The sequence below is a fragment of the Triticum aestivum genome, chromosome 5B (assembly GCF_018294505.1).
Source record: "Triticum aestivum cultivar Chinese Spring chromosome 5B, IWGSC CS RefSeq v2.1, whole genome shotgun sequence".
NCBI classification, from domain to species: domain Eukaryota; kingdom Viridiplantae; phylum Streptophyta; class Magnoliopsida; order Poales; family Poaceae; genus Triticum; species Triticum aestivum.
The window spans coordinates 156,559,521-156,575,983 of NC_057807.1; positions in this window are offsets into that span (position 1 = coordinate 156,559,521).

Sequence of the window (16,463 nt, forward strand, 5' to 3'; positions counted from 1 at the left end):
GACGTTGAGCATGGCCGCGAGTCGTTGTACTAGGCGCTCGATGGTGTGCCTTGAATCTTCATGCATCTTCTTGATGTAGCTTGCACGGTCACTTGCGTCGAGGTTGGTGCGCTCTTGTAGAGGAAGAGGTAGAATGTCCAATGGGGACAATGGGTTGAAGCCTTGGACGACCTCGAAGGGGGACTTGCCGGTCGTCGAATGTCTTGCACAGTTGTCGGCGTACTCGGCGATGGGTAGACACTCGTCCCACTCCTTGATGTTCTTCTTGATCAACACGCGAAGTAGAGTGGAGAGTGTACGGTTCGTCACCTCCGTTTGGCCGTCGGTTTGAGGATGGTATGCGGATGAGAACAAGAGCTTGATTCCGAGCTTGGTGCATAGGGTCTTCCAAAAGTAACTCAAGAACTTGACATCGTGATCGGAGACGATTGTCTTTGGTACTCCATGGAGACGCAAGATTTCCCTACAAAAGAGTTTTGCAATTTGTGAAGCATCGTCTATCTTGTTGCAAGGAATGAAATGTGCCATCTTAGAAAATCGGTCCACAACAACAAACACGGAATCCTTGCCATTTTGAGTTCTAGGCAAACCAAGTACAAAATTCATGCTAATGTCTTCCCAAGGTTTATAAGGAATAGGAAGAGGCATGTAAAGACCATGGGATTGAGCTTTAGACTTAGCTTTGCGACATGTACAACATCGGGTGTTGAAGCGTGAGACGTCTCGGAACATCTTGGGCCAAAAGTAGTTCTTGGAGAGCGTGGCGAATGTCTTGTCGCGTCCAAAATGTCCCATGAGTCCGCCTCCATGAGCCTCTTGCAAAAGGAGCAAACGAAGAGAAGACTCGGGAATTGCATAGTTTGTTAGCTCTCATAAGATAACCATCCTTGATGTAATATTGTTCCCAAGATGTATGTGTCAAACATTTAGCATAAGGAGTCGCAAAAGATGGATCATTAGCATACAAGTCTTTTATGTGCTCAAAGCCAATAACATTCAACTCAAGTTTAGTGACAAGCGTGCATATGCGTGAAAGTGCATCCGCAACTACATTTTCCTTACCTTTAATGTACTTGATCACATAGGGGAAATGTCGTGGTTTTGTTACGGCAGATGTCCTTAGTGTGAGGACTTAGTCGCGAGGCCAACGCATCTATGTGATAGCTTGAGAGGGGTTGAGCGGAATCGAGAGACGCAACACAAGACAGGGATTTAGACAGCTTCGGGCCCCGGGAAACATCATCCGGTAAAAACCCTACATGCTGTTTGAGGCTAGGTCTCATTATCATCACGAGGGAGTCGCCGTAAACCGGCTCTCCTCTTTGTGTCTAGCCCTAGAGATTATTGATTGTTGTCTGTCCCTCTTTGGGGAGCCCTGCCCCTCCTTATATATGTTGAAGGGGCGAGTTACATGTGGAGTCCTATTAGGATTAGGACTAGTCTATCTCTAATACAAACCGGATACAAGTCCTGGTCTTAACTCTTTGTAAGGTAAATATTCCTTTCCTCTTAAACCGGCCCACCATAATATGAACCGGCCTTCATGAACCGCCAGACGGGCCATCGGGTCTTGTCGCTCCTCTGGCCCGCCTGCCGGATTACCAATGAACTGTAAACCGTCTGGTCTGTGCAGGTCACCGGTGAATCGCCAAGTCCGGCCGGCTTATCCTTCCGTCCGGTTTACGCCGCGGGGCATATCCCCGACATTAGCCCCCAAGTTTAGCTTGGATTTATCCATGGTAAACTTATGCTGCAAAAATAAACACAAGAACAAATTTGACAGGTTGTGCTCTGGATTAAGAATTCTTGTAAACCGGCACCTGATCGTCCTTAAGTCCTTGTCATTTCCTCCTTCTAAAAAATCCGGGTTAATAACCAGCTTCATACTCAAATTGCTGATGTTGGTTTCTTATAGAAAAAATATTGTGAAGAATAATCCACTTGAGTCGGCTTCCAAAGCGCCGGTTTAAGAGATATTGGTCTTTGAAATACTCATCTGATATTCAACCGGTTTGAAGATGTAAAAACTTGCCGGTTTAACATTACCAAAATGGCCGGGTTATAAAACTGATGATTCCGGATTATGACCGTTTATAGACGCCGGGTTATGATTGTTGATGATGCCGGGTTGCAGCCACAGGGTCATAATGATTAATTGGTGACACCGGGTCAATCTGGTTTGCTCAAAACTGAGAATTTGAAAATATTTCTCCTTATATGCATATTACCTGTAGCCCCCAAGTCTTGAGCAGAACAAAGTGATGGTTTAAGACTTGCTTCAATATGAATACTGCCTCGGATGAAGAAATCCATGTTGTTCATCCCAGTCACGAATAAAAACTGAACACTCCATATTATGTAGCCCCCAAGTGTCGGGTTGTCATGCTTGCAGCAACCTGGGACTTGTAATTGCCTGATGCTCAAAAAACTTCAACCAGTGTAGCCCCCAAGGGCCGGGTCATTATGCAATAATGAGCAGGGACTTTTGAAAATATGATCATGTAGAATGTAACAGCAACGTGTAACCCTCAAGGGCCGGCTCAATAAGATAATTATTGAGCTGGGACTTTATATATACTTCAATGAAAATAACATCTTATAATGTAGCTTCCATCGTAGGGCTTGAACCCACGTCCACAAGGTTAAGAGCTTTGTGTTTTACCAACCGAGCAATGAACCCTTTAATATAATGGATTAAGTCTTGTATACCTTGAATGTTTGACAGGAGCAATTGGTAGCCCCCAAGGGCCGGCTCATTATGATATGATGAGTCGGGTCTTCAATAAAATGAGCAAAAAATGACTTTGCATTAGCCCCCAAGTGTCATGGTGCATGCTTGCAGCGACATGAGACTTGCATATAACCTCAATTTGAATAATGTAGCCCCCAAGTGCCGGGTCGTAAGCCTGCAGCGACTCGGGACTATTCCTTCAATTGTAGAATAAACCATATCCTTTGATAAAATAATATCCAGTGCGCTAAAGCGACTTTGAAAACCTCAATAATATCGGTTATTAATAAAAATCCAGCCATGTTGGCTATTCAAGATAATATAATCCGGTATGAAAACCATATTCATTCAATATCATAATGAAAATTCAGCCAAGTTCGGCTATTTGAATAATATAACCCAATGATTTATAAGCGCATGATTCCAATGTCACAATCCAAATATATACTGGTGACTTATATTCAAAAGCCAGGCCGGTTTAATAAACGCCAACGATTTATAATCATGCTTTATTCAACCTGTTTCTGCATACAACAAGTTTAAAGTGTCCTGGCGGTTTACCGCCGGACGGGTCATAATGCCCAACATATAACCTGGGTTTATAACCAAGGCTGCACTTAAGAATAATCAAATATGAAATATATCATACCTGTGATATTGAATCACATTGCTGGTTTTACCAACTTTTTGTAGTAAGAGTGATAACCCCAATCTTGAGTAATGATAACTCCTTTCATACTATGCCGGTTGATGATAAACCGTACCGGGTTGTGATAAACACCGGTTTAACCATATATAATACTGGCGACTCATAGTCAAACCAGACCGGGCTGATAGTCTCCGGATTATGACTTGATCCTGTATTGACAACTTGTAATTGAAAGTCAAGCCGGGTTAATGAACGCCGGTTTACTCCATAATAGGATGATAATAGAAAATCAAACCGGGCAGATGGCCGCCGGATTAGGACTTGACCGTGTTCCGTCAATTTGTAATTGATAGTTGAACCGGATTAAAACGTTGTCGGTTTAAAAAACGCAACAAAAATCAAATAACAGTTATGAAAAAAATATGGAAGCAAAGGCAATGATAAAAACCGTTTGCAAAAATATGCTATACTGAGCTGATCAGATGGTATTACCATGGTCGGACAGGACCAAGCCCCCAATAGGAGTGACAATGATTCAAGTCAGCCAGGTCCCCAAATGATTCGTGGCATATATGCCAGATCAAGAGGCGTGGCAATGGTTCGGGTTCGACCAAGCCCCAAGTGATTTTGTGGCCTTAGGCCGACCAAGAGGCGTGACTGGTTCAGACTTGACCATGTCCCCAAGTGATCTGGTGGCTGTCGCCTATCAAAAGGTGTCGCGTTGGTTCGGACACGACCAAGGCCCCCAGTGATGTATAAAAAGCAAATGTCAAGGGGTAAACCGGAGTCCGCTTTAAAAACAGAGCCACTCCATGTAACCACGCATGATAAGAAAGACAGAGACCCCGCTTTATGAAGCAGAAGCCCCCATGTGATCAATAATATGTTAGGCCAATAAGGCAGGATACCCATGTTTGAACCGCGCATCATGGCAGCAGGTCCTCTTCGGTAATTTTTAACTTTTTTGCAAGAGATAAATTCTTCTTGAACCGGAATTTTGAACCGGATATTGAGAGCTTCAAAGCTTTGTGGGAGAACAAATTTTCCTTAAACCGGATTGCAAACCGGAATCTTCATTTTCAGCCGGAAATTTTCTGATGGCCTTTCAACTCGAACTTGCGAGAAGTTAATTCCTTTTTGAACCGGACATTTTCAAACCAGATTTGAGAGCTTCAGAGCTTTGTGGGAGAACAGATTTCCCTTGAACCGGATTGTAAACCGGATATTTGAGAGCTTCAGTGAGACTGACTTCCCTTGAACCGGATTTTAAACCGGAATCCTTTCTGATGACCCGGAACTTCTTCATTGAGCCGGGATTTTGTAACTGTCATATACTTTCTAAGCCGGAAATTTTCTGACGGCCTTCAAATAACAGTAGCCTCCGGGACCGGGTTATCTTTCCCTCCATCGTCCTGGGGTTCTTAAATTTGCTGAAACTGGCAAGATTTGCTGAGTCATGTCATCGTAGCCCCCGAGTCTCAAGGTGACTCGAGGAGTTGGCTTGAAACTCTCCATATTTGACCGTGATATAAACCGGCATAACTTGTATATCATTGGTGTTGATAGCATGATGTGAATCCACAGAAGGTTGAGGTGACTGCGGTGGGTTATAAATGATCCCGTATGAGCCGTGTCAGCAACTCGGCCAATGGTTCCTTCCAACTGGCTCTTTGAAGTTTAACCAAACTATAGTGGCGGCGACTTGTGTGCCCCTCCATTGAGCCATCCAATGCAGACGACGGTTGATGATAATTCGCCTCCAATTTGTTGAAAAGAACCGGGCTACCCAAGTTGTGACTTGCTCATACTCAATAAACAGCTCATGCAGACAGGTGCTGCCCGGTATGTTGATGTAGACCAGGCCGCGAGAGACGGACGGAAAATACGACCGCAGCATCAGAGGCGGCACAGACAAATGAGTCGGCTGCGGCGTTGTAAACCGGTTCGGACGGGCGAGTCAAACGCAGGCACGGTCCCGGCAAGCTGATGTAAACCGGGCTGTAAGGGCGGCGTCTTGTACGCGTCCATTCACCGCGTAATGTGGCACGGACGAACACCGGGCAGGACGTTGCCAGCGCGTGCTTCGTACCCATGGTATAAACCACGTCTATAATGAATAATTGTCCTGCATACAATATTGCAGACCAAGGCAAAGATAAACTGCTCTTTGACAAAAATAATATGTACTAATAAAATATATTCTAGATGGACATCACCTGATGCGCCGGGCCGGAAATAATCCGCCATGAAATTGATGATCGCTAGGTGAAGTTGAAGTCGCTCACGGGTGAACCGGCCGCGGCGTGGTAAACCGGTGCGTACGGGTGAGTCGGCTGTGACGTTTGTAAGCTGGCGCGGATACGTGAATCGGCCGCGAGGGCGGACGGGTAAGTCGTCCGTGGCGTTGTAAGGCGGTGCTTACGGGCGAGTCAGCTGGCGCATTTGATGTAAACTGGACCGCGACACGCGTGCCTGTGAAGCCATGCAGCACCGCCGAACATGCATCCGTGGTATAGCACCGCCCCTTTTTTCTTTTAATAGTGGTCCTGCATAAAAAAATATTACACGCCAGAGTAATTTGTTCCCAGGCGAATTACTACATGCTGATGAAATAGATAGAGTAAATAACACCTGATGTCTCCACGTGACCTTCTCCTCCTTTGTCCTGTTTTTTTTCTTTGTCTTCATGTGATGAAGAAAACAGCAGCTGCCTTTGATCTCCTCGTAGAGAGATATCCAAGTTTACCTCACCTCAGCCCCAGATTAGACCGGCTAATTAGGCAGCTATCCGATTTGGTTTTGTCTTGCTGAACTTGCACCAGTACTGAGTAGAATTCGGATATGATAGCTGATCTGAACGTAAAGTACTATTTCTTTTTTGTCTTGTCGTACTGATATACTTGTTTAATATTCCTTCTGATCCACGCGCACGCACAGTCCTAGGGCGCTCCACAAGTCCCTATTTTTTTAATCTGGTCTTCGGGTCTTCGAAGAATATGGCCGGCTTTGATTTTCTTTTGCTTGATCCCTTTAAACATCCTCTCAATCGATGCAGCAGCCGTGCACGCATACGATCCATCGGCGGCCGTCGTATTTTTTTTTCTTTCACTGCAACAGCAGTGTCTCAGATTGGCAACTTGTGGCGGTCCACGAAAACGATCTGACTGGCGGATCACCACGGCGCTTCCGGCGACCGTACGCAGCCCTTAGCTCTTGTCTTGATCCTGTAGAATTAATCACAACTTCTGATTATAAACAATGAACACGTCAGCTCTGCTAAAAAGCTGTCCCATGCCGAGTCATCTTGCGCGATTCTTCCGCATCGGTTCTTCTTCATCCGGCTAATCGCAAACTTCTCGAAACCTTAGGGAGATCCCTTCAAGAACTCAACACCACCGTGCGCAGGCCCCACGGTGGGCGCCAACTGTCGTGGTTTTGTCACGGCAGATGTCCTTAGTGTGAGGACTTAGTCGCGAGGCCAACGCATCTATGTGATAGCTTGAGAGGGGTTGAGCGGAATCGAGAGACGCAACACAAGACAGGGATTTAGACAGCTTCGGGCCCCGGGAAACATCATCCGGTAAAAACCCTACATGCTGTTTGAGGCTAGGTCTCATTATCATCACGAGGGAGTCGCCGTAAACCGGCTCTCCTCTTTGTGTCTAGCCCTAGAGATTATTGATTGTTGTCTGTCCCTCTTTGGGGAGCCCTGCCCCTCCTTATATATGTTGAAGGGGCGAGTTACATGTGGAGTCCTATTAGGATTAGGACTAGTCTATCTCTAATACAAACCGGATACAAGTCCTGGTCTTAACTCTTTGTAAGGTAAATATTCCTTTCCTCTTAAACCGGCCCACCATAATATGAACCGGCCTTCATGAACCGCCAGACGGGCCACCGGGTCTTGTCGCTCCTCTGGCCCGCCTGCCGGATTACCAATGAACTGTAAACCGTCTGGTCTGTGCAGGTCACCGGTGAATCGCCAAGTCCGGCCGGCTTATCCTTCCGTCCGGTTTACGCCGCGGGGCATATCCCCGACAGGAAAGATTCAATAAATTCACTCCATTTGGTATGACGCTTGTTCAACTTAGTTTGACCTTTTAAGTACTTAAGAGTTTCATGATCGCTATGTATGACAAACTCATGAGGTCTAAGATAATGTTCCCAAACATGTAGCACGCGCACTAAAGCATACAATTCTTTGTCATAGATGGGATAGGTAAGTTGAGCACCGAAGAGTTTTTCACTAAAATATGCAATGGCTCGTTTTTCTTGCATAAAAACTCCGCCAATTCCAGTACCACTTGCATCACAATGAACCTCAAAAGTTTTGTCAAAGTTGGGCAAAGCAAGAATTGGATCATGAGTAAGCAAAGACTTGAGCTCATCAAAAGCGGTGGATTGCAAAGATCCCCAAACAAAAGGAGCATTCCTCTTACTCAAAGCATGCAAAGGAGCGGCAATAGTGCTAAAATCTTTCACAAAGCGATGATAAAAACCTGCTAGACCAAGAAAACTACGCACTTGTTGCAAAATGGTGGGTTGGGGCCAAGTTTTAATTGCTTCAATTTTAGATTCATCAACATGGACACCCTTGGAAGATACAACAAAACCCAAGAAAACCACTTTGTCAACACCAAATGTGCACTTTTTCATGTTGGCATAAAGACGTTCCTCGCGAAGGGTTTGCAAAACAGCCCTAACATGATTTAGATGCTCTTTCATGGTTTTGCTAAACACAAGAATATCATCGAAGTAAACCACAACAAAGACTCCAATATAAGGGCGAAGTACATAATGCATAAGACACACGAAAGTACCGGGAGCCTCCGATAAACCCATAGGCATGATTAACCACTCATATAAGCCAAATTTTGTTTTGAAAGCAGTTTTCCATTCATCACCCTCTTGAATGCGGATTTGGTAATAGCCACTTTTAAGATCAATTTTTGAGAAAAAGTTGGCTCCGCTAAGTTCATCAAGCATATCATCTAAGCGGGGAATGGGATGCCTATAGCGAACGGTAATAGCATTTATAGGTCTACAATCGAACGCAAGCGGAAACTTCCATCGGGCTTAGGCACAAGTATAACGGGAACGACACCAGGGCATAAGCTTTCACGTACATGACCATTGTCGATGAGTTGTTGTACTTGTCGTTGAATCTCCTTAGTTTCTTGGGATTGACACGGTATGGAGCTTTGTTTGGAAGTGGTACTCCGGGGATTAGGTCAATTCGATGCTTAATGCCTCGTAGAGGAGGTAGACCCAGAGGTAGCTCATCGGGGAAAACATCTTGGAATTCCTGCAAAAGAGATTGAAACACTAAAGGTAGCTCGTGAGAGGTGTTAGTTTTTGGTTCTCCATCCTTGCACACAAGGACAAAGTGCATAACACTAGATGGGTTCTCACACACTTCTCTCATCTCACTTTTTGTGGCAAATAGGACTAGGTTTTTCTCTCTAGGCGAAGAGGCGCTCAAGTTTGGCTTGTGGCTCTCACTCACTTTTTGGTGGATCACTTTCTCACTCTTCTCTCCATGATGGGTGGCTTGCCTGTCGGCTATCACTTGACTAGGAGACATAGGTCGTAGAACATATTCCTTCCCTTTCATATTGAAGCTATAGTGATTGGTGCGCCCGTTGTGGATGACACCACGGTCGAATTGCCATGGCCTACCAAGAAGGAGGTGGCAAACGGTCATGGGGACCACATCACACTCCAAAGTGTCTTCATATGCACCAATTTTGAAGGAGACTTGGACCGTATGCTCAACTCGTATAGTGCCGGAGTCACTTAGCCATTGAACCTTGTAGGGGTGCGGGTGCTTCCTCTTGACCAATTGAAGCTTGGAGCATAGTTCTTCACTTGCCAAGTTGTGACAACTACCTCCATCAATGATGACCTTGACGGACCTTCCATTGATGTCGGTCTTAGTGTGGAAGATGTGGCATCGTTGGTCTTCTTCTTGTTGATGTTGAAGAGTCAAGACCTTGGAGACAACGAGAGCGGGGCTCGAATCCTCATCACAAAAGACTTGATCATCTTCGTCCTCGTTCACTCGCCGGTGCATGGCCACTTGCTCAAGAGATTCCATCTCCTGATCACTCATGGAGTCGTAGGTGCCATCGTCGTTGAGGATCATGGTGCGCTTGTTTGTGCATTCATAGGACTTGTGGCCTCGGCCGCCGCAAGTGAAACACTTGAAGGAGCTTGTCTTGACGGTCTCATCGGTCGGAGTAGATGAAGAAGCACGCGGCTTGAAGTTGCTTGTAGTAGGAGGAAGACGACTTGAACTTGCCGAAGTTTTCTTGTAACTTGACTTGTCGTCGTTGCTTGGAGAAGGTTTGGTTGATGTAGATGTTGGATGAGTTGTTGAAGCTTGGATGTTGGAGAAGCCGTAGGTCTTGGATGAGTACTTGGCGTACTTGAAGTCATCTTGCACTTGATGTTCCGCCTTGGTCACTTGATGCACGAGCTCAATGAGGTTGGAGTAGGGTTGGAAGTCGGCGATCTTCTCGATGGGATGATTGGGTCCATTCAAGAATCGTGCCATTGTTTGCTCATCATCTTCCGTGACATTGGCTCGAATCATGGCTATCTCCATTTGCTTGTAGTATTCTTCAACACTCTTTGTTCCTTGCTTGAGGAGTTGTAGCTTCTTGAAGAGGTCGCGGTAGTAGTAGGTGGGCACAAAACATGCTCACATGACATCCTTCATTTGAGTCCAAGTGGTGATAGGAGGTTCACCTCTTGCTTCTCGACGCTCAAGGACTTGTTCCCACCATATGAGCACATAGTCTTGGAACTCTAGTGATGCCATAGCGATCTTCTTCTCTTCCTCATAGTTGTGCAAACGAAAGATTTTGTCGTCCTTCAATGCCCATGAGAGGTATTCTTCGGGATCATTGCTTCCATTGAACTTGGGCATTGTGAATTTGAGCTTGCCATAACGTTGCTCTTCATTGTGTTGTAGGCGATGATGATGATGACGCCCTTAACGGTGAGGGTAATCATCCTCATGTTGCTCTTGGCGTGGAGGAAGTCCATGATCAACTTGCTCTTCTTGAACTTGAGGTTGAGGTGGAGCTTGACGAGCTTGTGGAGGAGCTTGTGGAGCTTGACGTTGCACACACGGTTGGTAGTTCCTCTCTTGGATTTCTTCTCGAAGGGCTTCCTCTTGATTGTGTCGTTCGCGATTGCGGTTGGCGATAGCTCGACTTGATTCTTGAAGGGCACGTTGCGCCTCAATAGCCTGCGCTTCTCGTTGTTGTTGTTGAAGACATTGAGCCTCGGCGTCTTGTTCCTCTTGATGTAGACGCGCTCGTTCTTCTTCTCGGCGATGAAGACGTTGTCGTTCTTGAGCTTGGGCAAAAGCGTCTTGGTTTGAGTGAGGACGAGGGACTTGCTCATCGACTTGCTCTTGTGAATGCTTGACGAGTAGCGGGTTGTGAGATGCATGACGGTCTTGACGCGCAGCTCGTCGAAGAGTGTTCGATAACGGTGTACTTGAGCCGGAGAAGGAGTCATCAAAGTGTCGACTTGAGTGGCTCCGTCTTGAGTATGACGATGTAGAAGGAGGCCGGTTCACTAACAACGCGCGGATCTCGTCCATTCTTGCATCATTCTCTTGCTTGTGGCGTCGAGCTTGTTGTCGAAGTAGTCTTGTGTACGTTGCTCGGAGAGTCGCAAGTCGGTGGCGAGGTTGTCGATGCGGTCGTTCATTGCTTGTTACTCTTGATGCAACGCTCGTTGTGCACCAAAGAGGTGGCTCTTGGTGACGTATGATGACATGTCGTCGTCTTGCTCGATGAAGAGTAGGTTTGTAGAAGTACTCGGCCTATCCATCATTCCAAGCAAAATGTGAGTGGTAGAAGGAGAAGAACCTATACCAATGTACCTTGACCGATGTTGATGATGAATCAAGTTCACTCAAATGCGGACAATGAAATAGCACTATTGGTACCAATTCTTGTCAGTTCTCACACCTACACAAGTAAAAGCTTATGGTGGAGCTTGGTTAGGATGGTGGCACAAAATTTGATGCAATTGAAAGTGAGATTCAATAATGTTGGAAAAGATTCACAAATTTGCAAATGCAACAAGTAGACCAAGCAAGTAGGGGTACACGGAAACACACACGCAAATAGATAAGTGGGATTGTGCAAACCAAAAGTGAGCCAAAATGTGGAATCCACGAAAATGCTCTTGTTGCACAATACTAGAGAGACGCTAGCACGATTGCACAATATGCGGATACGGTGCTTGTGCACAACCTACTAGGCAAAAATGCAACGATCTCTATCCCAAGTATGCTACATGTATGGTATTTCGGTGTTATGATCTAAGATGATCTTATATGACAATCTTAATGTAGTATGATGCTATGGTTCTTGCTTATAAGCTCTTTGCTTATCTTTCTTCTTTGCTTAAAAGCTTTGGCGGCTCTTTCACTTTTGAGCTCTTTTCTCATGCAAAACTTCACGAACCAAGGTAGCAATTGTGTATGCGATGACAACTTTGTGACACACAAGTTGATGACAAGATATGCACCACGGTGGCATGGTATGTATGCTATGGAGTATGATCACTAATGTGCACAAGTCACGTTGCCGGCAATACTCAATGGCTAGTCTCGATGGGTAAGCTACGCAAAAGTAAGGCCATGTAGGGTATCAATGCAATTGCAAGGTATGTCAAAGATGTCGTCGAAGTTACCGTCCTTGGCGATGATGAGTAGTCGATGGAGATGAGCGGTGGTGATGTTGACGTCGAACCATACCTATATAGCCGAAACACAATAGGACACGTGAACCACAACCCAAAATCTCAAGGACCAAAACGTGTCAAAATCGACATAGGAGGTGGCGGTGAGTGGTGGTGGTGCTTGTGGGAAGCGGTGTGGGTATGCGGAAGTAAGCGTGGGCACCGGGGCAAAATTGGGTGAAAGTATGCGAATATTGGTGCGGGGAATGGAGTTGCTGCACCTAGGGGTCGGATGTCCGGGCCAGCTGCCGGATGTCCGATGGACACGGGGCGGATGTTCGGGCTCCTGGATCGGGGACGAACACGAAGAACTCCACGGGAAAAATTGCAACTCCGGGGCAAAATTCGGACGAATTGGTGGATGGAAATCGCGGTAGAGATGGGGGAAAGCTAGATCAACTCGAAGCAAAGCAGATCCGTGGATCAAATCCAACAAATCAGAAAAAAATTAGGCTATTTTTGGTGGGGAATTTTCGGATTTAGGACGAAATCAACAAAATCAAGCTAGAAAACAAAGGGTAGGGGCTCCAAAAACATGATCAACGTGGCTCATGATACCAAGATGATGTAGGGCGGAACCCTAGGGGACGATCTTTCACGTTTGGAGAGGATCCTACGGGGAAACACGAAGAACACGCGGAAAACACAAGGGAAAACACGGGGAGAAACGAGAGAATCACTCAACCAACAAGTAATTGATCACACAAGGGCTAGATCACCGAGAGCATAAGGTAACACATGATCCAAAATCAACAAAGGAAGGATACAAGAGTAGCCGTTCTTCTCCGTGAGGAGGTCTTGATTGTTTTCTCCGGATGGAGGCCTTGAATCTGAATGGATCTTCTCCGAAGAGGCACGGTCCCTCACGTGGAGTAGATCCGGAACGGATGAGCAAAGCTCTATCTCTAAATGAGCTATCAGAATGCTAACCCTAAAACATAGGTGGGGATGGAGTATATATAGTCTAGGGGCGAAGAGGGATACATGGGCCTCGGCCCTACACTGTGCGCAGGGAAGGCCGGATGTCCGGGCGTCAGGCCGGATGTCTGGTGGCTCGCGAGGGGTCGGATGTCCGGGCTGAGGGGCCAGATGTCTGGGCTGGTGTAGCTGCCCGTTCTGTTCTCTGGATGGGCGACGCCGGATGTCCGCTCGGATGGGCCGGATGTCCGCTGCTTCGGGAGGTGCTGGATGTCCGTGCCTCTGGCCGGATGTCCGGGCTGACGGGGCAACCTTCTGTGCTCTCTGGTCGCTGGTGCGAGATGTCCGGGACTTTGGCCGGATTTCTGGTGAGGGGGGCCGGATGTTCAGGCTGGATGCCGGATGTTTGGTCGCTGTAGTTTCTTCTGCAAAGGGCTGGCCGTGTAGATCTCCAGGGGCCGGATGTCCGGGGTCCTGGCCGGATGTCCGGTGCCTGGAGGCTGTTCTTGCCTTCTTCCATTGGTTCTCTTCTTCCATGGACTTGGGGTCTTGACCATCTTCATGTGCATCCTCGGGAGGGTCCTCTTGGTACCTAATCATGCACAACATTCTGGATTGAAGTAGTAGCCATGTTCGAGAGGATCGTGTGATATATCACTAAGGAGAGAAGTCACCTCGGTCTCGAGAGCTCTAGCTCGTGCTCTAGTCATGGGTCCTCTTGGTGCTTGGTGAGACGATGGAAGGTCCATGGGGATGACCGAAGGATGCTCCGCATCAGAAGGGGGGCGGCGGCCCCCTTTCCTACTCCCTCTCCCTCTCCTTACTTCCCCTCTCTCCCTCTTGGTGGAATCCTACTAGGACTAGTAGTCCTAGTAGGACTCCCCTCTTGGGGCGCGCCTTAGGGGCCGGCCGGCCTCCCCCTTGCTCCTTTATATATGGGGGCAGGGGAGACCCTAGAACACACAAGTTTCTCTCCCAACAGTGTGCAGTGCCCCCCTCCACAGTTACACGCCTCGATCATACCATCGTAGTGCTTAGGCGAAGCCCTGCGCTGATAGCATCATCATCACCGTCGTCACGTCGTCGTGCTAACAGACTCACCCTCGTCCTCAACTGGATCAAGAGCACGAGGGACGTCATCGAGCTGAACGTGTGCTGAACGCGGAGGTGCCGTACGTTCGGTACTTGGATCAGTTGGATCACGAATAAGTTCGACTACATCAACCGCATTATTGAAACGCTTCCGCTTTTGGTCTACAAGGGTACGTGGACACACTCTCCCCTCTTGTTTTTATGCATCACCTAGATAGATCTTGCATGATTGTAGGATTTTTTTTGAAATTGCTGCGTTCCCCAACAGTGGCATCTGAGCCAGGTCTATGCATAGATGTTATATGCATGAGTAGAACACAAAGAGTTGTGGGCAATAATAGTCATACTGCTTAGCACCAACGGCTTACTTTGATTGGGCGGTATTGTTGGATGAAGCGGCCAGGACCGATATTACATGACCGCATTCATGAGACTGGTTCTCCCAACATGCTTTTGCACATAGGTGGCTGGCGAGTGTCTGTTTCTCCAACTTTAGTTGAATCGAGTTTGACTATGGACGGTCCTTATTGAAGGTTAAAACAACACACTTGATGAAAAATCGTTGTGGTTTTGATGCATAGGTAAGAACGGTTCTTGCTAGAAGCCCGTAGCAGCCACGTAAAACTTGCAACAACAAAGTAGAGGACGTCTAACTTGTTTTTGCAGGGCTTGCTGTGATGTGATATGGTCAAGGCATGATGTGATATAATTTGTTGTATGAGATGATCATGTTTTGTAACAAAGTTATCGGCAACTGGGAGGAGCCATATGGTTGTCGCATGGTGTCATGACATGGCACCAACATGCTATGGTAATTTTTTTGGCTGAATCAGGACAAGCTTTGGTATAAGCTTCTTGCAAAGCGGAGCTTCTCTCAAGAAGGCTCGTGGTTCCGAGAGGGAACATGTCACCTCCGTGTGTGAAACGACATACGTACACTGCCCTGTCCCGCCTTAATTTTTCTACATAGGCAGATTAGACCAAATAGAAGTATACATTAGTTGAATTTCTGGGAATTTAATGTGCATAATTCAAATTTGAACTACAAGCACATGCTCCAATGCACCAAAGTTAGTTGAAAAATCACATGTGTGTCCTTAGGTGAATTTGTAGGTCCCATGCAAGAAATGGGAATGAAATTCAAACATCTGGGCATCGTGGCTCGACCGAAAATATTGAGAAACTTGGTTTTTAATTTCCTGTAAATCCAAAACATGTCTGAAAATCATGAAACTTGGCATGGTGTCATGACATGGCACCAACATGCTGTGGTAAATTTTTTGGCCGAATTGGGACAAGCTTTGGTATAAGCTTCTTGCAAATCGGAGCTTCTTTCAAGAATGCTCGTGGTTCCGAGAGGGAACGTGTCACCTCCATGTGCGAAACGACATATACTGCCTTCTCCTGCCTTAATTTTTTTACACAAGCAGATTAGACCAAATAGAAGTATCATGCTAAATTTTCGAATTATTCCGGGTTCGTTTGGCCTGTTTATACATTAATTCAATTTCTAGGCATTTAATGTGCATCATTCAAGAACTACAAGCACATGCTCAAGTGCACCAAAGTTGGTTGAAAAATCACATGTGTGTCCTGGGGTGAATTTCTAGGCCCCATGCAAGAAATGGGAATGAAATTCAAACATCTGGGCGTCGTGGCTTGGCCGGAAAGATTGAGAAACTTGATTTTTTTAATTCATGTAAATCCAAAACACGCCTGATAATCATGAAACTTGGCATGGTGTCATGACATGGCACCAACATGTTGTGGTAATTTTTTTGGCCGAATTAGGACAAGTTTTGGTATAAGCTTCATGCAAACCGGAGCTTCTCTCAAGAAGGCTCGTGGTTTCGAGAGGGAACTTGTCACCTCCGTGTGCGAAACGACATACACCGCCTTCTCGCGCCTTAATTTTTTTACACATGTAGATTAGACCAAATAGAAGTGTCGTGCTAAATTTCCGAATTATTCCGGGTTCATTTGGACTTTTTTATAAATTAATTGAATTTCTTGGCATTTAATGTGCATAATTCAAATTTGAACTACAAACACATGCTCCAGTGCACCAAAGTTGGTTGAAAAATCACATGTGTGTCCTTGGGTGAATCTGTAGGTCCCATGCAAGAAATTGGAATGGAATTCAAACATTTGGGCGTCGTGCCTTGGATGGAAATATTGAGAAACTTTGTTTTTTAATTCCTGATAATCTGAAACACGCATCAACATGTCCTTGGATGAAAATAATGAAACTTGGCATGGTGTCATGACATGGCACCAACATGCTGTGGTAATTTTTTTGGCCGAATT